At 41.2% G+C, this 22,255-nt stretch overlaps 1 protein-coding gene and 1 long non-coding RNA gene across 2 annotated transcripts in view; one reads left to right on the top strand and one right to left on the bottom strand.

Moving 5' to 3' along the window:
• Window positions 1–22,255, bottom strand: part of LIMCH1 (LIM and calponin homology domains 1) — a 633,274-nt gene that overhangs the window by 399,577 nt on the left and 211,442 nt on the right. The gene's annotated exons all lie outside the window — the stretch shown is intronic.
• Window positions 2,772–12,372, top strand: LOC115461495. Its single transcript, XR_003940722.1, has 3 exons — window positions 2,772–2,851; window positions 10,508–10,514; window positions 12,363–12,372. It is a non-coding gene; the product is annotated as an uncharacterized LOC115461495 (long non-coding RNA).

Genomic DNA, 22,255 nt, shown 5'->3' with positions numbered 1-22,255 from the left:
GCAGCAGCAGTGGATGGAAGAGGGGGGGGGCGGCGAGGTGGCGGAAGGGGGGAGGCAGCGAGGTGGTGACCAAAATATGCCCCCCCCCCCCCCCACCTTGGGTTCGGGCTTCTTCCCACCTCAAGGTCCGGCTACGCCCCTGAATAAAACTATCTATATTGTAATAGTTTTTGAACAGACTGTGTGAAACTAGCTTTTCCTCTTTAATAAACAGATGATTGGAACCTCTCTAGCTGGAGTAGGATTAATTTACTGCAGCATTTTGTGTAAGAAAGAACGAGGAGGAAGTCATCTCAACACTGACCAGTCCTACTATACCAGTTGTTCAACCAGTGAGTCTCCAGAACCCAGAAACTCAGGAGAGGCTTGGAATCAACCCACCCAACAAGGAGAAAATTAGATTTTACCTGATAAATTTCTTTCCATGAATCCTTCCCACTATTCCAGAACCTGTGGGGCAGTTGTGTCCAACAACCAGCAGGTGGAGATAAACTCAGTCCAGCTCCTCAGTATTTACATAGACAAGCAGTAAGGATAAACTCAGAATAAACACAACCTTAAACAACTAGCTAATCTAACACTAACCAAATGAGCAAACATATGTGGACCTCTCTCTTCTCTGGGCAATTTGTAGAGAACAAGAGATATGCAGGAGAAATGATGCAAGGTGATAGTTATTTGACCCATTACTTCGCACCAACTAAACTTATCAGAAACCTTGGGTGGGCCTCTGGAAAAGTGGGAAAGACTAATGATAAGAAAATTATCAGAAATGACCTCATTTCTCCTTCCATTACATAGCTTACCACTTTTCTAGAATGTTTGGGATGTTCATAAGCAATCCCTAGAGTGGGTGGGAACCTGGCCCTATTTCTCTGAGGACCAAAGCCCCAAAACTGGCTTCTAAGAGTGACACAATGTCCACCCTGTAGTACTTGGCAAAGATATGCATCATTGACCACGTCACTCCCTTGCAAATATCTGTCGGAGACAGTATGGTAATCTCTGCCTAAGATGTCGCTATATGCTTTGTAGACTGAGCCCACAAGTCCTAAGAAGCCTGCTCTCCCACATGAAAATAAGCTGATGCTCCTTCAGCCATCTAGCAATTGCGGGCTTGGAAGCCATGAAGCTAAGCCTCTGCATACCAAAAAGCTGATTTGCAAAACTCATTTGTGACTTCCACATACCTAATGAGGACCCTACACATATCAAGAAGCTTCAAGGAAGAATACCGAGCCTCCATGCCGTTTCTGTGAGAGGACAGAAGCTCCACAGATTGGTTAAGATGAAATGCTGATACCACTTTTGGAAGAAAAGGAAGGAACCATGCGCAGGGAGACCCCCACCTCCAAAAAGAGAGGGTCTGAAGCTCCGAAGCCCTAAGTGCTGATGCAACAACCATCAAGAATGCTGTCTTTAGTATAAGATCTTTCAAGGAGGCCTTCCAGAGTGGCTCAAAATGAGGCTTCTGAGAGCCCAAAGGTCTAAATTAAGGTTCCACTCTGGACACAGTGTATGAAAGGGAGGTCACAAGTGGCCTGCTCCCTGTAAGTAACAAATAATATTCGGCTGACCAGTAACAGAAGTCTTCTGCAATCAGCCCCTGAAACAGGCCAAAGCCACCACATGAACTTTTAGAGAACCCAACACCAATACTTTCTGAAGGCCTTCCTGGAAAAATGCTAGGATGTTCGTGATCTGAGCAGAGAAGAGAGAAAGTGCAGCTCAGAACACTGGCCTGAAATGTCCTCCACACCCTCGCATATGCCACGGATGTAGCATGGTTCCAAGCATGAAGCAAGGTAGCCATGACCAAATCAGAATAACCTTTTCATCTCAACTGAGCCTTTTCAATGGCCAAGCCTTAAGACTAAAGGGGCCCGGATTCTACATGAGCACTGGACCTTGCTTCAGTAGGCCGTGTACCTGTGGAAGACAAAGAGGATCCCTGTCCAGCAGTCAATTCACGTCTCCACAGCCAATCCAGGGCTACAAGAATTATTTGACCCCAAAACAAGGCCTACCATGGGCCAAGGAGGGAAGACATACAGTAGATGTGTATCCAGCCAGGGCTGCAGTAGGGCATCAATCCCCATCAAGCCCTGTTCTTTCTAACAGCTAAAGAACTTAAACACTTTGGCATTCTTTTTCACTGTCATCAGGTCAACAAGCAGAGAACCCCATTGATCCACTATCAGCTGAAAATTCTGGCTGGATAGTTCCCATTCTCCCAGGACCAAGGAATGCCTGCTCAGAAAGGCTGCCTCCACTTTCCAGGACACAGCAATGTGAACTGCCGAAAAGCAAAGAAAGTTTTTTCTTCACCCAACTCATTAGGGAGACCACCTCTACTGCTATCAGATGGCTGCAGGTCATGATTTGCTTGTTGATATATGTAACAGTCATCGCATTGTTGGAAGAAACTCAGACCAGGGCCCCCACCAGAAATGGAGCAAAGTCGCATAAGACATTCTGTACTGCCCTGAGTTCCAAGTAATTTATCGCCGCTGAGACTCCTGTTCAGTCCAGGTGTCTTTTGCTATTTGGAAGTTGTAATGAGCTCCCCAATCTGACTTGCAGGGATCCATTTTCACCACCTCCCATCGTGTTATCAGAAAGGGAGCTCTGATGGTCAAATTCATGGCGACAACCACCACTACATACTCTATCTGGTAACCAGCGTCCCAGGAAGATTAAGGTCATACTTCTGTGACACTGGAGACCGGCAGCTGAAAAAGACTCCTGTGACTCCAGCATATGAGCCATTGCTACATTCCATGAAGAAGATCCTCTCCCTTGCTGTGTTGAATAGAACGCCCAGACACTCCAGCATCTGTGATGCAGTTATGTTATGTTACCAAGTTCTTATAACCTGCCAACTCTCCCGAAAGGAATTCAAGGAGAGGTAACAGAAAAATGTATCAGGATGTCACAAACTAAAAGCAATAAAAATAAGATCAGATTGCTCATACAAAAAACTAACCAAGGAAATAAATATGTTTTTAAAACATTCCAGAAAAGAGACAGGCTCCTGAAAGAATGAATCTGTACTGGTAAACTATTCCAAAGACGAACAGGAATAAACGAAAAAGAACCATAAAATATTGTTTTGAATTGGACAGATCTAACAGATGGAAATGTCAGCAATAAATTACACTGGTCTACAAAAAAAAAAAAAAAACTTTTTCTGTAACAAGAACAAAACATACATTTTCTGGAAGATAATTCTTCCCTGAATCCAGATCTCATTTCAGAATTTCTGTATCAGCCTCAGTTTTCATGTGATAATGGTTTTTGTAAATGCTTGTGTCAGCATATGTAGCTATTATATGTATCTGGCAAAATGTCACGCTTCTGCTACAAGAGTTCCAAAAAAAACTGTGTCAATTCACAAAGAAATCAAAGATATAAGCAACGTAAGAGTAAAGAGAAGTGAAGAAACATACCTAAAAAGATTTCCTTCCTGATTTCCTGTGGTACTTTGCCTCGGGAACGTCTCTCCGTAAGGTCCAGCAGTAGTCGGACAACATTGCGGCATTCCATTTGCCTTGATAACGCTTTCCCATTTGAGAAATGTCCTGGTGGAACCGTTCTAACGGATTCGATATCATTACAAAAGACCATGTCACCTTCCTTGGAGAAATATTCAGAAATAATAGCATGTCGGTCACGAAAAACACTCACTTTCGTATCGCAAGAAAGAAGATTCCATCCTTTTAATCTCGAACCTAAAAGCTCAGCCTGTTGCTTCGACAAATTTAAATCACGAACAAGATCGTTGAGATCCCCTTGTGTCAAAAAGTGGGGCACATTTGATTCACAGAGGTCCTGAAATGATGGGTCGGTATGCATATCCCCTTCTCTGTCTTCTGCATGTTCGTCAATGTATTCATCTTCACTCACTATCAAATTCTCAGGAGGCACTGGTACTGGCAATTCTTCACTGTGACATACAGGTCTTATAGCAGATGGTAAGTTAGGATATTGCACAGTTTTCCTTGTTTTCGAGGTGATTCCTGCTATTTTTGTCAGACAGAAATAACAGTCTGTTGTGTGATCCGTTGGTTCCCTCCAAATCATGGGAACAGCAAAGGGCATGCGACGTCTTCCTTTTAACCAGCCTGTCAGGAGTGTAACACACATCAAACAGCAAATGTGGGGAGCCCATTTACGGTCCTGTTCAGCAACCTTACACCCGAAATATAGTTCGTAGGACTTCTTTACAAGAGGATTAAGTTTTCGTTTTTGCGATTTCAGAGTAAACTCTCCACTGATATAACAAAAAGAATTTGGGCTATTTGCACAGGTATGAGGCATTTCTTCTGAAATGACACAAAACACAAACCTTCACAAACGTAGAACTACAAGCAGTCACTTCCAACAGCAATTGTTGACTGAACTCTCAATGCTGAGATACAGGTGGCAACTGACGCAACAGAACGTGTTTGAACATGTTCGAGCATGACTCATGGGCAATGTTGCCAAACCTCCCTTATTTCCTGGTGGTGGCTTTCTAAACTAAGGGTTTTGTATTGTAATTCCTAGTATATTTCAATTGTTTTTCCAACAATTTACAACTGCTGAATTAAATTAATCCACAGCAGCAGGGCCACCGAGAAACTTGGCCGGGCCTGGGACAAGGCCGCCTCGCCCCCGCTGCAGCCCTGCCCCCGAGGTCGCCGCTCCCCTCCCCCCTCTGAGGTCGCCGCTGCTGCTGCTCCCCCGAGGGTGGGATACAGGGAGGGAAGGAGACCCGAAGGGAGGAGTTCCGCCTCACAGGGAGGTGAGAGGGAGAGTCGCACTGCGCGGTGATTTAAATACAGGGGGCCAGCCCGGTGGCAGACGGTCAGAGGGCAGGTGGGACTGGCACCGGGCCCCCCTTGAAGGCCCGGGCCCTGGGGATTTTGTCCCCCCGCCCCCCCCCCCTCTCGGCGGCCCTGCACAGCAGGGTGCCAAAATGCAGCGTTTTCAAGGATTTTTATAAAAAGGGTAGCGTGTCTCAAGAAAACTGAGCCTGATGGGCAAAAACTGATTTCATTTTCAAATTCAGCACCCATGACTTAGCTAAGAACACCATTCACATTCTTTGTAACAATGCCGTTTACCAGTGTTATTAAATGAACAAAACGTAGAATTATTTTTTAAAAACATAAATGTATATGAAGATCAGCAGAATACACACCACATAAAGATTTAAAAGCAAACATAGTACTTTAAAATAGATCCTGGACTAAACCAGTAACCAGTGCAATGTAGCCAGCAAAGAAGACACTTTCTCATATTTAGAACTACAATTGATTTGCCTAGCAGCAGAGTTTTGAACCATCTGAAGTTTGAGGCTCAGATTCTGTCCTTAAATACAGTTATTTTCTGTTTTTTGGCTGAGAGGTAGCACTGCTACTGACCTGAATTAAATGTTAATTAAGGTGTGAGGAAGTAGAATATTTGCAAAGGTTAATGAGGGAAATCTGATTACTGAGTTAGCTTCAAAGGGTTTGTTTGAAGCAGTTCTCTTATAAGGCAAACTATATAGAGAAGAAAAGTCCCACTTAACTTTCTTTCTGAGAAGTTCTGAGAGAAGAGGACATTTCTCTGGTATAAGAACATTATTTTGCTCTGTGCTTGGTAACTTAAAGATTGCAGTTTAAAGGAGGAATTGTACATTATTGATAGGCAGAATAATAAAAACAAAAAACAGAAAAAGCAAACTTTGTCAACTATACCCTTTCCCCCCTAGTTTTAAAACTTGAACTTTGTACCACAACATTAACAGATAGCCTCTAACAGGCACAGAAGGACTCAGTTCAGTCTTTTTTTTTTTGTTACATTTGTACCCCGCGCTTTCCCACTCATGGCAGGCTCAATGCGGCTTACATGGGGCAATGGAGGGTTAAGTGACTTTTCTGACACAAAAGCAGTATACTGTGTTAAAGGATAGTTCTTTGTCAACTCATCACATTGCAGGTGTACTTCAGGGTTCACCCATTTCTCCTTTATTATATAATCTCTACAGTGTACGCTGGGAAAATTATCTTTTGATTCTGGTGTCAGATTGTAAGCTCCATTGAGCAGAGACCGTCCTTCTTTGTTAATTTGTACAGCGCTGCGTAACCCTAGTAGCGCTCTAGAAATGTTAAGTAGTAGTAGTAGTAGGTTATGGTCTTAGGTTGATGATATTTTTCTTTTAGTTCCGGTAGATTCAATTATGGATGCTCTTCATTCTAAATTAAATATGTATATTAAGAAGATTGCAACCTGGGCTAGTGATATGCTACTTAAATTAAACATTAACAAAACAAACATTCTTTGGTTCAGTCTGGATTTTTCTAATATTCCAGAATTTATTACTTTAGAAAATGGGCAATATCTTAAAATAGACTGTGAGTCTAAATCTTAGGTATAATTCTTGATTCTTCAGAATCCAAACTATATAGAGAGGAAAGGTCCCATTTAACCTTTTTTTCTGAGAAGTTCTAAAAGAAGAGCACATTTCTCTGGTAAGTGATATTATTTTGGTCTGTGCTTGGTAACTTAAAGATTGGGTTTAAAAGAGGAATTGTAGGATATTTTAATTGTGACATTTATATCCCACATTATCTCAATACATCTCAGGTTCAATGTGGCTCACATCCAAGTTGTAATGAAATGTTAAGTAAACACTATAAAATAAACACAGGTAGAATTTAAAAAAAATCAAACTTTATTAACTAGTGTCCATACCCTTTTCCCCACAGTTTTAAAACTTGAATTTTCTGACACAGAATTAACAGATAGACTCTAGAAAGCACAGTAGGGCTTAGTTCAGTCTTACAAAAATAAATAATTAAAAGAGAGAGCGAAGCAAGCATTATTAACTAATTTCTATAGCGTACAAACCTATTCCCCATAGTTTTAAATTAAACTTTCTCTAGAGGTAGGAACTTAACAGCCAAGGGTATTAAAAAGTATATTAGCAAACTGTTCTAAAAGAAAGTTAATTGTATGTTCTTTGCCTGCTGGAGAGGTAGCACTGCTACTGACCTGAATTAAGTGTTAATTAAGGTATGAAGAAGTAGAATATTTGTAAAGGTTACTAAGGGCAATCTGATTACTGGGCTAGTTTTGTTTGAAGCAATCTCCTCAGAATCCAAACTATAGAGAGAGGAAAGGTCCCACTTAATTTTCTTTCTGAGAAGTTCTGAGAGAAGAGGACATTTATTTGGTAAGTGACATTATTTGTTCTGTGCTTGGTAACTTAAAGATTGGGTTTAAAAGAGGAATTGTAGGATATTGATAAACACAGTTAGAATTAACAAAACAAATAAGCAAACTTTACTAGCTAGTCTCCATACTCTTTTCTTCATAGTTTTAAAACTTGAAATTTTCTGCCAGAGCATTAACAGATACACTCTAGAAGGCACAGTAGGGCCTAGTTCAGCCCTCATTGCCACCCACCCTCCTTAACTAAATACATTACAAATTGCAACATATAATCTTAAGGATCTTTATATTCATCTGATATCCCTAGTACCCTAAGAAGTTTTAATTAAACAACTCTATAATACTACAATGCAGACAGCAGTCCAGCAGCAAGAGCGGTGCTATCCAATCTTTTGCATTTAGTGTTCCATGTATGATTATCTCCCAGTTGGTGAGAGGTTATATGTGTGTGCTCAATACAATGAGCTCCTAGTTCTCAGAAAATGAGTCCGTTCTCTTATGGCATGAGCAGCAGACTTGAAAGAGCTGAAGGAGACTTTGAGGCGTATTTTCAAAGCACTTACCCTTACAAAGTTCCATAGGTTACTATGGAACTTTGTAAGGCTAAGTGCTTTGAAAATGAGCCCCAGAGAGTTACATAGAGGAGGCCCACCTCCAGTCTGGTAGCCCTGGGAAGACAAAGCCATAGCAGAGAGATTAAATGAATTCTTTGCTTCAGTCTTCACTGTGAAAGGTTTGGGAGAGATACCGGTGCCAGAAATTGTATTCAAAGCTGACAAGTCAGAGAAACTGAATGAAATCTCTATAAACCTGGAGGACGTAAAGGCGCAATTTTACAAATTAAAGAGTAGCAAATCACCTGGACTGGATAGTATTCGTTCCATACTACTGATAGAATTGAAAAATGAACTTGTGGAACTATTACTAGTAATATGTAATTTATCTTTAAAGTCAAGCATGGTACTGAAAGATTGGAGGGTGGCCAATGTAACGTCAATTTTTTTAAAAGGTTCCAGAGGTGATCTTGGAAATTATAGACCGGTGAGCCTGACATCGGTGCTGGGCAAAATGGTAGAGACTATTATAAAGAACAAAATTAAAGAGCACATTCAAAAGCATGGAGTAATGAGACAAAGCCATCATGGATTTAGTGAAGGGAAATCTTGCCTCACCAATCTATTACATTTCTTTGAAGGGGTGAAAAAACAAATGGATAAAGGTGAGCTGGTTGATGTAGTGTATCTGGATTTTCAAAAGACATTTGACAAAGTACCTCATGAAAGACCCCAGAGGAAATTGGAAAGTCATGGGATAGGAGGTAGTGTTCTACTGTGGAATAAAAACTGGATAAAAGACAGAAAACAGAGAGTAGGGTTAAATGGTCAGTATTCTCAATGGAGAAGGGTAGATAGTGGGGTTCCCCAGGGGTCTGTACTGGGACCGCTGCTTTTTAACTTATTTATAAATGATCTAGAGATAGAAGTAACTAATGAGGTAATTCAATATGCTGATGACACAAAGAAATTTTAAGTTGTTAAATCGCAAGAGTATTGTGAAAAATTACAAGAGGACCTTACGAGACTGGGAAACTGGGCGTCCAAATAGCAGATGACATTTAATGTGAACAAGTGCAAAGTGATGCATGTGGGATTTAGGTGTCATCGTTGATGATAAGTTGAAACCTTCTGCTCAGTGTGCGGTGGCAGCTAAGAAAGCAAATAGAATGTTAGGTATAATTAGTAAAGGAATGGAAAACAAAAATGAGGACATTTTAATGCCTTTGGATCGCTCCATGGTGCAACCGCACCTCAAATATTGTGTTCAATTCTGGTCACTGCATCTCAAAAAAGATATAGTGGAATTAGAAAAGGTGCAGAGAAGGGCGACAAAAATGATAAAGGGGATGGGATGACTTCCATATGAGGAAAGGCTAAAGCGGCTCCTAAGCTTGGAGAAAAGACAGCTGAGGGGCGATATGATAGGGGTCTATAAAATAATGAGTGGAGTGGAACGGGTAGACATGAATGGCTTGTTTTCTCTTTCTAAAAATACTAGGAATAGGGGGCACATAATGAAGCTACAAAGTAGTAAATTTAAAACAAATTGGAGAAAATATTTCTTCACTCGACATGTAAATAAACTCTGGAATTTGTTCCCAGAAAATGTAGTAAAAGCAGTTAGCTTAGCGGGGTATAAAAAAGGTTTGGATAGCTTCCTAAAAGAAAAGTCCATAAGCCATTATTAAAATGGACTTGGGGAAAATCCACTGTTTATTTCTAGGGTAAGCAGCAGAGGGAGCCAAACTCCTCATGCAGCAATGGAGTAAAGATCCATAAGGAGAGATGAAGTCATGCATATACACAGAGATGGAGCTGCATCACTATGCAGATATGAAGATGTATTCTCCAAAGAGAATGTGGTCAGAGCAGTACCTCCAAGATGGGGTGTGCACCTGCAGAGGTGGAGACAAGTCTATGTTTAGAGGCAGAGAAATACTCTAGACCTAGAGAAGAAGTAGTGTTCCAAGTTCAAGATAGATACGTTATCCATAATTCCACTGAGAGCTATGATCCATGATCCCAGAGCTTGAGGCTGAGCTGCTCCCACAGAGTGAATTAGAATAGTGCGGTACTAACAGACATGTGCAGAGAGGGTGCTGAATCATATATGCAGAGGTAGGCTTGTGTCCTACATTCGGAGATGGAGCTGCACTCTACACACAGAGATGGAGCCATACCTCACATTCAGAAATGGAGCCCAGCTCCACATTCAGAACTAAAGCCAAACCCCACATTCAGAGACGGAGCTGCAGTCTACATGCAGACATGGAACTCCACTTTACAATCTAAAGCAGAGATACCCTCTGCATGCAGGGGCACAGATGCGCTCTACCTTTGGAGCTGCCCTAAGAATGCAGATGTGAAGCTGCGCCCTACATTCAAAAGCAGAACTGTGTTCTACATTCAGAGATGGAGCTGTGCTACACAGACAAAGAGGGAGCTGTGCTAAAACAGGTAGAGAATGAGCTGCTCTCCACAGGTAAATAGAGATCTGTGCCCTACAGACAGGGATGAAGCCGCTCTGGTCAAGATGAAGCAGTGCTACGCTGTGTATCAGAGATGAATTTACAGTGTACTATCAGCCCCAGAGGCATACAATACCTGCATAGATGTAACTGTGGCGGCATACCCGGAGAGATGAAAGAGTCCCACCTCAATGATGGAGTTGTGCTCCATGCTCTAGATGGAGCAGAACAGAACATGCAGAGAGGAAGCCAAGTTAGGTGTGTCAAAACAGAACAGAGGTCTGCGGTTTGAAAACTGCACTATACCTCTACAGAAGTAGGTTCACTACTATGATACCAAACGTAATTCTGGGTGTTCTTAGAAAAACGGTTTCAAATTTTTAAATTAATAAATATAACAGAAACCTTCAAAACAATTTTAAACAAAAATTATCACTCTCATTATTCATATATATATAATTATTTTTTTAAAATAAAATCCAATAAATTATAGAAAAATTTTAGAAAAATTTTTTTATGTTGTGCTCAGTTTTTGGTGTATTGCTGTGGACTGATAATCCAGGCTTAGCAGGAACACCACCCTTACATCATAGCACATCCTACCTCCATCCTAATAGTATTGTTCAATAGATGGGCAAAGTCCAAAAGAATATAATAAACTTGATGTTCAAAAAATATATAAATAGCAATTACTTAACTTAAGTAGAGATGTGCAGAAAAAAATCTTCTTCCTGCCAAGTTCTTGTCCACTGCAATGCTTTTTTCAAAAAAATCCCTCTGTGCAAGATGTAAGACCATAAAGGTCACAGTTCAGCAAGTTTCAATTCCCTACATGGGCCATGTTTCGCCAGACTAATGGCGTCTTCAGGGGAACTGATCTGAAATGCAGGTTAAAGATCTTTAAGAGCTGGCTGAAAAAACACCACCAAGGAGCTGCAGGATCCATCAACTATCTGTTTGGAAACAGAGAAAATACTGAACATTCCAGACTGCACGATACTCTTAAGGGGCAAATCATGAGAACTATTTTTTTTCTATCTCCATCCGCTGGTTCATGGATATATAACCCATTCATCTAGACTGGTCTGGTATGACAAGGAAACAGCAGCTCAGGAGAGACAGGGAGCATCTCCTACACCTACTTACATATTCACAGGGGCTGATCTGGAGCTCTCTGAACAAGCTGCTCCTCCACCATCATCCTGCAGGCAACCAATCTCTGCTCTGCACTGACACATACTGACCAATCCCTTTGAAAACTACAATCTCCATTACTTCTAGACAATATGTTTCAGTCCATTCCACACTCTGTCCCTTCTCTCTCATATGCTGCTTTGTTGGGACTTTCAGACTTTGGTTAAGCTGTGGCGAGTCCTCTCTACATTACTAAAAGTCTCCCTAGTGGCTTAGAGATCAGAAGTCATGCTGGTGGGAATTATTGCTGCTGCATACTTTCCCTGACAAAAACCAGCAGAAGATGAGTTTGGAAGGACCACTGCAAGAGGAGGAGTTGGGGGTAGGAGAGAGGTGAAGGATAAAGTGTTATGATGCTGCCTGCGGTTTGAAGCAGCTGGTCTCAATTACACTCACTGAAAATAGTTCCATCAGGTCATGACTGCTGAGAAGCATAATAGAACTTTACACTGTACATTTAAATTTTTTTTTTACACAAAATCTAGAATTGATGAGCCCCATTTAATCTGGAAGACCCATGCAGAGTATTACTCTCCCTACCCATCTCACATGTGAAACTGAGGTTGGTCTTTCCCTCTCGCAAGACAAAACCGGACTAGATTGCACAATCCAAAATAACAGCACTGAAAAGGCCACACAACAGGAAACTAAAAGAGGAATAAACACAATACAGCTTCCATTGGCTAGATATCTGTCGGCTTTACAAACACACAAGCAACTTGAAAGAAAACATGGTGACGAATTAAATCTGTGAAACAGATGTAAAAACAGCTCTCAGAGGAATGAGCTCCATGCATGGCAGTGATGTGCTGCATAAATAAAAACAGCTCCCCTGTGCTACAAACTGTTATTTCAAAACCACTTAATCAACCAATAAATAAGCACAAGGACATTTCTGTGTTCACCTAGTCTTTCATCAAGCAGTAACAAGGCCTTGCAGCTTATCAAAAATGGAATTACTTCAGGGTGTTGTCTCAGGTCCTGTTTACAAGAGAAATACCAGACAATTAACCCATTAGTGCCCAACATTCCCATATGGGATTTTATGGGCACATTGGGCACTAATGGGTTAATAAAACAGCTCATCAATAGAATTCAGACACTAAGAATCATGGCTTTGTTACTACTCCAGGCACCTGTAGGGTTCATTGCAATTGCAAAAACTGTGGGATTCTGTTCCATCCTGAGTTCCTCATCCAAACTCCTGGTCCTGAAAAGGATCAGTCCATGGTCAGACAGATGGGGGGGGTGGGGGAGTGGAAATAGAAGGTCAAAACTAAGGGGCTGTTACAAACATCTACTACAGCTAAGACCGTGAGGCTCAAAATGAAATCCAAGTGGTAAACAGTTTTGCTACACTAAGGAGAATAGTGAATTTTGACAATTTCACCCATTTGGAAGCAATCACAAATTCAGAGACAGCCAAGTGGAAAGATTTGCTGTGAACAAACTGAAATTAATATTCAGCCACACAAAGAATATATCATTTGAAATATCTAAATTAGGAGGTTTCTAATTTTACAGATATTCAGGGACGCTATCCGTTTCAGTAGCACTGGTGAATATCCAAATATACCAATATCAACATTCTCTTATATTCCACAAAAGCCAATTCAAGTTCAATGTGGATTACAGAGTAAGAAAACCAGACAATCTATGAAGAAGTGGATGAGAGTTTGAGTGTGACATGGACAGCAGAGGAGTGACTGGTTGTGACAGCTAGCACTTGGGTGCCTACCGCATGCTATATATCATGACTGCAGATAGGGCAGCTGAACTTACTGCCAGCTCCAGAGAGATTGATAAATACAGCTGCACTATTAGTAGTTGGTTAACACAGCTGCTGACAGGTGAAGTGTCAGTGGCACATCCTCCGGCACTTCTGATCCCCACCCTGAGAGCAAGCCCCTCCCCTAATGACAAAGCTCCACCCTTCTAGACCCCTCCTACCCTCTTCCCACCCCACTGATATCCATGGGACCTACCTGTGGGCTTCATAGATAGTTCAGGGGGCTCCAGGCAGCAGCCGTCATCCAAATGCAACCAAAGACCCCTAGTGGTAGTCCTGTAGTGGTACTGCTCGGGGATCATCCTTCCATATAAGGAGCTCCTAAAATAGCTGTGTAAATTGCAACTCCATTATGCTCTGCCCAAAATTGGCCCTCAAACATGCCTACACCTGGGTTGTATGAAAAGTATGTGTGTTTTTGTCACTGCATGTACTTTTGTGTGTGGTAACTGTATAAGAGGCATTTTATGTGCATATACTGGCACTGGTGCCTTCTTAATTTATATGTCTGTGGTAATATTCAGCTGCTAAACATATAAAATAGATGACCAAACTAGCCACATAAATAGCAAGTACAACTTGAAACATCTAATTTGAATGTTTTATTATTTATTTATTTATTTATTTATTACATTTCTTATTTACCGCCTGAAAGTTATTGAAGCAATGTTCATTCAGGTATAGTAGGTATTTTTGTGTCCCTGGAGGGCTCACTTAGGGGCTGTTTTACAAAGACGCTCTGAAAAATGGCCTGCGGCAGTGTAGACACGTGTTTTTGGCCACATGCAGTATCATTTTTCAGCGCACCTGAAAAAAATGCCTTTTTAACATTTTTGCTGAAAATGGATATGTGGTAAAATGAAAATTGCTGTGTGTCCATTTTCAGTCTGTGACCTTACCGCTAGCCATTGACCTAGCGGTAAAGTCTCACACGGTAACCAGGTGGTAATGACCTACGTGCATCAAATGCCACTTGTCATGCGTCTGAAAATAAAAATGATTTTTGAGATGAGCACCAAAAATGAAATAACCACAAGAGCCACACGGTAGCTGGGTGGTAACTCCATTTTGGCGCGCATTAGGCACGCATAGACACTTACGCGGCTTAGTAAAAGGGCCCCTTAAGCTTATATCTAGGAAACCATTGCTATAACCATTGCCAAATTAACTCTACAATCAAGAAAATATTCCACTCAATGTGGAAACTCAAACGAGTAAAACCGTTCTTCCCGAAGGCAATATTTTGCAATCTGGTACAATCAATGGTCCTAAGCCATGCCGACTACTGCAACGGAATTTATGCTGGATGCAAAGAAAATCTTAAAAAGAAGATTCAGACCGCTCAAAACATGGCAGACGGGCTTGCATTTGGAAGATCGCAATTCAAAAGTGCCAAACCCCTTCGTGAAAAATTACATTGGCTCCCAATCAAAGAACGTATTACTTTTAAAATCTGTACCTTAGTCCATAAAATTATCTATGGTGATGCCCCAGGATATATGTCTGACCTCATAGACCTGCCAACCAGAAACTCAATCAGATCATCTTACTTAAACATCCGCCACCCTAGCTGCAAAGGACTCAAGTACAAATCTATTCATGGTTCCAGTTTCTCATATATAAGCACACAACTCTGGAATGCACTTCAAAAAGCCGTGAAAACTACGTACGACCACTTCAACTTCCGGAAATCACTAAAGACCAACCTGTTCGAAAAGGCATATCCCACTGACCCAACTTAAGTATCTGAACCCAGCAACATAAAGATACCTAAACTTGTAATGAACACTATGAACTTTACATAACTTCCCTCTCTATGATTCCCTAATGTGTCTTTACATACCTATTTCACTGAAAAATAATTTTCACTCTGTATTTGTTTCTTCACCGTAGGTAGCTATCACCTTACAGTATTATGTAAGCCACATTCAGCCTGCAAATAGGTGGGATAATGTGGGGTACAAATGTAACAAATAAATAAATAAATAACAATTAGTGGTTAGGGTGGTGGACTTTGGTCCTGAGGAACTGAGTTCGATTCCCGGCACAGGCAGCTCCTTGTGACTCTGGGCAAGTCACTTAACCCTCCATTGCCTGCCGCATTGAGTCTACCATGAGTGGGAAAGCGCGGGGTACAAATGTAAGAAAAAAAATGGCCTTCCTTCGAAAGCTGTTTTTTTTTCATCTAGCTTTGCTTATCTTGCTCACACGTATGGAATACCCTTCCCATTCAAATAAGAACAATTACAAAATATGACCTATTTAGGAAACAATTGAAGGCTTTCCCTTTTAATAAATTTTTAACTTTAATGTTATTTGATGGAAATTATTTCCGATCTGATGAAGAAGGGTAACCTTCGAAAGCTAATCAACAAATGTATTAAGTTATGTCCAATAAAAAAGGTATCATCTTAATTTCTTTTCCATGTTTTATTTTGTTTTATTTCTATTGATTACCTTTAAAAGTGGAGTAACACGGCTACCACACCTCTCTACTGCTAATAAGGAGAAATGGTTCATGACCCTTTCTAAAGGGACGAGTGTTTCTCCATCCTGCGGTGGCACCCATGTACCAGGGATTGGAACCCTGGGCCCTAGGATCCAGGAGAGCCTACGTTTTGGGTGAAGAGACCAAACAGCTCTATGGTGATGATTAAATGATTGGAATTGTTTCACAAGGATTCCCTGGAGTATTGTGGAGATTGGATCAGCTAAGAGAAAGCTGGCATTGCCCCCAGAAAAGAGCATCTGGACATGCCAAATAACTAGGTGTCCATCCATCTTAACCTGGGGGAACACAGAATTTGAGGTCTTCCAAACAGATCACACGGAATCCACCGGAGTTACCCGTTGCAGACAGAAAAGGCAAACATTAATTAAGATCCATGCCTTTAAACCATAACATCTAATATTAAATCATTTTTATCTATAATCGATCCTTTCACAGTGTACTCATTTATATATTCATTAATATGACTAGTCGGGGATATTCAGAATCTTTAACAGCGCAACCATCCAAATCATTCTTCAATATAATGATGGTGCTGTTTAGCTCGTCATAAATCAACCCGTTTTCTTTTTTGTTTTTCCAATATTATTAATATTTTCTTAGATAATAAACTTCCACTTCTCAAATAGTAGACTTTAAAGTAAATAATTGTAACTTAGCTTTTTAGCAGCTATAATCAGCATTAATTCTCCAGCTTCAAACCTCCGCCGACTTGGCCAGGTTTCGAATTTCTTCGTCCCCACACAAATAAATACGTGGTCCCTTTAAATTAGATTTAAACCATAACAAGCACAACATGATTGATTTTAATTTTACTGCTGTTGATTCTACAAGCTCAAGAATTCATCAGCAAATCATTTTTTTTCTTTTTTTTTTTTTTGAACATGTGCTTGGACTAATTCTTCTGTGACTTTACTAATCAGGATTAGGTGTTCGAGTTGCACAAAGTCAGGGCCCTAGACGATTGCTTCCCTTTCATTCGGCAACAAGCCCCAGTTGATAGGGTGCAATATTGTCTCAGATTCTCCCATCCAGACCCAGTGCCATAAAGTCCACCCCAGGTTTACACATATATGTACTGCCCCATCAGTTGTAATGTGAAAGAAAGCAACCTGCAAGATGCAAGGGTTAAGACAAGTTGCAGTCTCAGCCTCGCCCCCTAACTCACTCATCAAAGATCTCCTCACATTACTGGAGAAATGCTCAGTGATTCAGAGACCTGATGCCTTTTACATGCAAACAATCTCATCATTGTGTATCCTACACTAGAAGTTGATCCACAAAACAACCCAAACCTACTGGACACCTACTGCAAATCATGAGTCCTACAGGTGAATTAAGAAAACACAGACACCAATATTCAGCCATAAGTGGCAAGCGTTTTGCTCACCACCGACAGAGTTATTCCCGAATATTCAATGCCAGGACCTGTATGGGCTTTGAATATCCAGTCGTTTTAAAGACAGCTAACACATAGCCGCTTAAGTCAATATTCATCACTTAAGTGGCCATGGGTTACCACATAAAAATAGGACATTTATGCGGTCCTATTTATACGCTAAACCTGATTGCATAAGTGCTGACTCTGCCCCCCCCAGAATGCCCCCAAGATATCTGGCTTTGTGTTCGGCACTAACCTCAACAGTGGTTGGTCATCCGCCACCTGGAGCAGATCGCCGCTGCGCACCCCCCTGGCACGGTGCATCGCACTGCCTCGCCTCCCCCCGTGCATTGTTGTTACCTCCTGGAGGTGCTGGGAGCAGCTGCGTGGCTGTCAGCTCCACCAGTTCCCTGCCCCGGAACAGGAAGCAACATTACAGGGAGCAGGGAAACGGCAGAGGCACAGCCGCATGGCTGCTCCCTGCACCCCCCTGCAGTGTGCACCTGGGGCGGACCGCCCCCACCACGCCACTGAACATCAATATTCAGCAGAACTTACTCAGTTAAGTGCCGCTGAATATTAACGCCTAGCTCCAACCAAGCGATATAACTGGTCAGCAGCAGGCTAAATTGTTTTGAATACTGGGCTGATAAATGTTATGATTTTTCAGAAGACTGTGAAGAGAAGATGCAAGAAACAAAAAATGACAGAAAAAGAGAGCACACGCCTGTGCACAGGGGTGACTGACACAGTGTTGAAAGGCTAAGGCAAATGGGTGAAAAAACTGAAGTATTTGTGTAGAATTCTACACAACGGAAGCTGGAATCTAACAGAGAACTGATGCTGCAATAGTAGAGCTAGACAGGGAGGGGGCAATTGATTTAAAAAAAACCAGGGAAACAGTGGTAAGCTGGTTAGAATGCTAAGCACTGTAGCTCAAGTAGGAAAGAGCAACAGGAAGCTGCCAGGCAAAAAAAAAAATAGGTCCAATCAGTGAAAATAGCACAATCAGATTCTAATCATTCTGTATCTTGATCCAAAAATCAGCTTCCAAACAGCTATAAAATCAGATTCTAAATCTGAAAATAGTGTCACCTTGAATCCCCAAGAGGAGTTTCACACCGCCTCTGACATTTAGAGCTTTTATCTTCTTCTAAGTATTTGGAATAAATACAATTTATTTGTAAATAATAGATACTAACACTGACTACCTGGTTTCCTACCTGGTTTCTTTGCCTTTTTTTGTTAATATCACTATTTCCCCAAAGTCTCCACTATCAAGCCAAAGTTCGTTAGATTATTTTCTTTTGCTCACTGGAATAGTGATCTTTATGATCAGGTCAGAACTCTAGAATGTCAATTTCCTCCCATTACTATTTTATTCCGTTACTAGCAACTGCTAATCTAACTTTAGAAGACACTTATGAGATCTGGGCACATCACTGTTCCTTTTTTTTTTTACATAAATACATAAATCAGTTTTGTGACCATTTGTTCTATTAGGACAGTATGAAAGTTTAGTTTTGAGCAGAGCAACATTTACAAGAGGAGGAAGGCATTTCCAAATCCATTCTATACCCCTACACAGAACACATTCGGTCACTTTTATCACCATTATTATGCAATACAGGATTCAATCGTAGGTTCAAGCAACATTACCTTTTGCTTTAACCTGCTCATTTTGTTTCAACCCAATGAAGGGCATTGTAGCTCCTGAAAACTAGTCAAGAAAACATACTAAGTCAATATAAAAAAGGTATCACCTTTTATATTTTGACTTATGTCCATGCACTGAAGTGGACCAACATGCAGCCACACTACAGTTTTCTACAATACTAGGAAGCTGGTCTGTGCTTTTACCTGTCCTCAGCCACACTGCATTGTAGTTTCTCTCAGTGCTGCAGTACTAGCTCGCTAGCCTTCTTTCCCATATTAGAGTAGCATTTCTGCTACGATCACAATCCGAGTCAAAATCCTCAAGTCTCTTTGAATGTGGGTGTCTCTGTAGCTAAATGCAGACCTGCTAAATATAAGCTGGAACACAACACTATATTAGGAAATTTTCTTAGCAATCTGGTGAGCCATGATGTTTGTTTTATTTAAATATTGTTTATGCAGGATGCTAGCCCAGCTATGTGCCAGCTCTTGTTCAGAAATACCGCCAATTTACAGAGAAGGCTTTTCACATTGCAATTAATATCAACACACATATAAAAAATGTACATAAATAAAGGAACAACAACATCAACAATGGTAAAGATCTACAACAAATAACTAAAACCAAGAGAAATCAGTAACAAAGAAGTTCGATGAACAGGTATGCAACATACATGGGTTTCCTCACCTATAAAGGATCATTGAGCTGAGGAATCTTTCACTGGCCCAATCTAACAATTATCCAAGCACAATGAATTACAAGACCATACAGGTCCTTTATTCACATGTATTTATATGAGCCATTTGGTCATGGATGGTATGACACTTGCTCTCCATGGTTCTTGGCCATTTATTGTATTTGGGGGTTAAGATGGGGTAAGTGGATGGGAGATTGAGTTTGATCATTGTATTTTATAACAATTTGTAACCCTCTCCAGGATAATTGGTAATCACAAATCAAATATATAAATGGCAAGTGACCGACTCACCTGCAAATGCGCAGTAGAGACTTCCCTCTCTGTCTCGCCCTCACGTCAAGACGTGATGATGTCAGAGGGTGGAACAGAGAGGGAAACGGAGTCGGACTGTCGAACGGTGCCACTGCCGCTGGAGCCTGGAAACGAACATCGCGCGCACCAACCTCCACCCTCCCCCCCCATCCGTATCGAGCCCCCTGCACTGACCTGACAGTGCCTCTCACCTCCATGTGGAAGCGCTGCAGGCAGCAGCAGAGCTTTCACACGGAGGTGAGAGGCGCTGTCAGATCAGTGCAGGGGACCTGGCACGGAGGGGGGAGGGAGGGCAGTGAGGAGGGTAGCTGGAAATCTCACCCGTTTTAACATGCTTAACAGCTAGTTAGAAATAAATGATGAAGACAAACTGTGTGGCATTGTGAAAAAGAAGTGAGGTATGCATAGAAGATCTCTAAATATTAAAGAGGAAGGAAACAAAACATTTGTCTCAAAACAGCAATGAAATAACTTTTGCACTTCTAAGCCACCATGGAGTGGAACTTACAACCCTAACCACCTTACTAGGCAGACTAGATGAGTCACTTTGGTCTTTTAGGAGTCCTTTTACTAAGACATGCAGGCGCCTACACATGCCCAATGAGAGCCAACTTGGAACTACCACCCGGCTACTATGAGGCCTAGGTGGTAATTTCATTTTTTGCGCGCGTCCACTATGCGCACCGGAAATTTTCCAGCACACGGCGCTAACCAGGCGGTAATCAGCCGTGTATGCGTGCTGATGATTACCACCCGGTTAACGTGTGAGACTTTACCACTAAGTCAATGGGTGGAGGTAAGGTCTCATGCCCAACATGGACACGTGTGCCAATGTTTATTTTGCCGCATGTCCATTTTCAGCTCCCTTCCCCCCAAGAGGCCTTTATTGCAGGTGCACTGAAAAATGGACCTGCGCACATCCAATACACACATCTACACCAGCGCAAGCCACTTTTCAGCACACCTTAGTAAAAGGACTCCTTAAAATTAAAAAAAAAGTCTATACACAAGGTTTAAAGGAGAAGGCAGATTTGGATTTGGCTCACACTTTTTCAAGAGTAGTTCAAGGCAAATTATCTTCTGGTACAGTAGGGACTTCCTAAGCTGGACTGTTACTTTCAAAAATGTAAATCAGAGGATGATGATCTTCAGAAAAGTCACTCCCTCCCATGTTCCAGGTAAATCAGTAGAGAAAAATTTCACTTTATAGAATATGGCTGAAAAAAAAATTCATCCATAGGACCTCTTATTCTATGTCATGCCGGCCTATACCAGTTCAAAGATAAAGATACAGAGGGCTTCTACAGACACAAAACAGTTTTCTTCTTTCTCCCACTGGAGATGTTAGCACAATAATCTGGATACCTGAACATCCATGCAACACTCAAGCATCCATTCCTTGACCCATATAAACCCCAACAAGATTGTCATGATTATCAGAGGGCAATATCTTAAAGATCACAAACCAAGGAATCTTCTTCCATTACCTGGGCTCAATCTGTAATCTGGCAGAGGGACTTGACAGTTATCAAAAGGCTTTAAAACAGCTAAATATTTGCTCAATCTCTTGAGACAAACTTCTGAAAAACTTAACTGTCTGAATGTTTTTTTTAGAGAGCCACCTGAAAACATTCCTCTGCTTAAGGTTCCTAGCCCATTATAAACCATAAAGCTGTATGTCTCTGTTGATCACCCTCCCCTCACCTATCCACACCCACCCTATTAGAATATCAATGATATGCTTTGATGTCCCCATGCATACTTCCTACCCACCCCCCTCCTCCCACCCTGTCATAGTAATGCTTGAATGTTTTCACTTATATACACTGTCAGCTAGCACATTTGCTTATTTCCGATCTGAGGAAGAAGGGCAACCTTCGAAAGCTAATCAAGAAATGTATTAAGTTATGTCCAATAAAAAAGGTATCATCTTATTTTCTTTTCCATGTTTTATTTTGTTTGATTTCTATTGATAACCTTAAGAGTGGACTAACACGGCTACCACACTCCTCTACTCTGCTTAATATGAAACAGGAAGATCATTCTACTTTCTTCTATTAAAGTATTTAATATTCTACTTTCTTCTATTAAGTATTGCCCATACTGGGACAGACCGAAGAAAGTCCATCAAGCCAAGCATCCTGTTTCCAACAGTGGCCAATCCAGGTCACAAGCAACTGGCAAGATCCCAAAAAAGTACAATACATTTTATGCTGCTTATCCTAGAAATAAGCATTGGATTTTCCTCATCCATTTTAATAATGGTCTATGGACTTTTCCTTTAGTAAGCCATCCAAACCTTTTTTAAACCCCACTAAGCTAACTGCTTTTACTACATTCTCTGCCAACAAATTCCAGGGCTTAATTACACGTTCAGTGAAGACAATGTTTCTCCAATTTGTTTTAAATTTACTACTTTGTAGCTTCATTTTATGCCCCCTAGTCCTAGTATTTTTGGAAAGAGTAAACCACATTTATGTAATTATTA

The sequence above is a fragment of the Microcaecilia unicolor genome, chromosome 2, assembly GCF_901765095.1.
Source record: "Microcaecilia unicolor chromosome 2, aMicUni1.1, whole genome shotgun sequence".
NCBI classification, from domain to species: domain Eukaryota; kingdom Metazoa; phylum Chordata; class Amphibia; order Gymnophiona; family Siphonopidae; genus Microcaecilia; species Microcaecilia unicolor.
The sequence above is the reverse complement of the archived record's forward strand: the minus strand, read 5'-3'. Positions and strand labels throughout refer to the sequence as shown.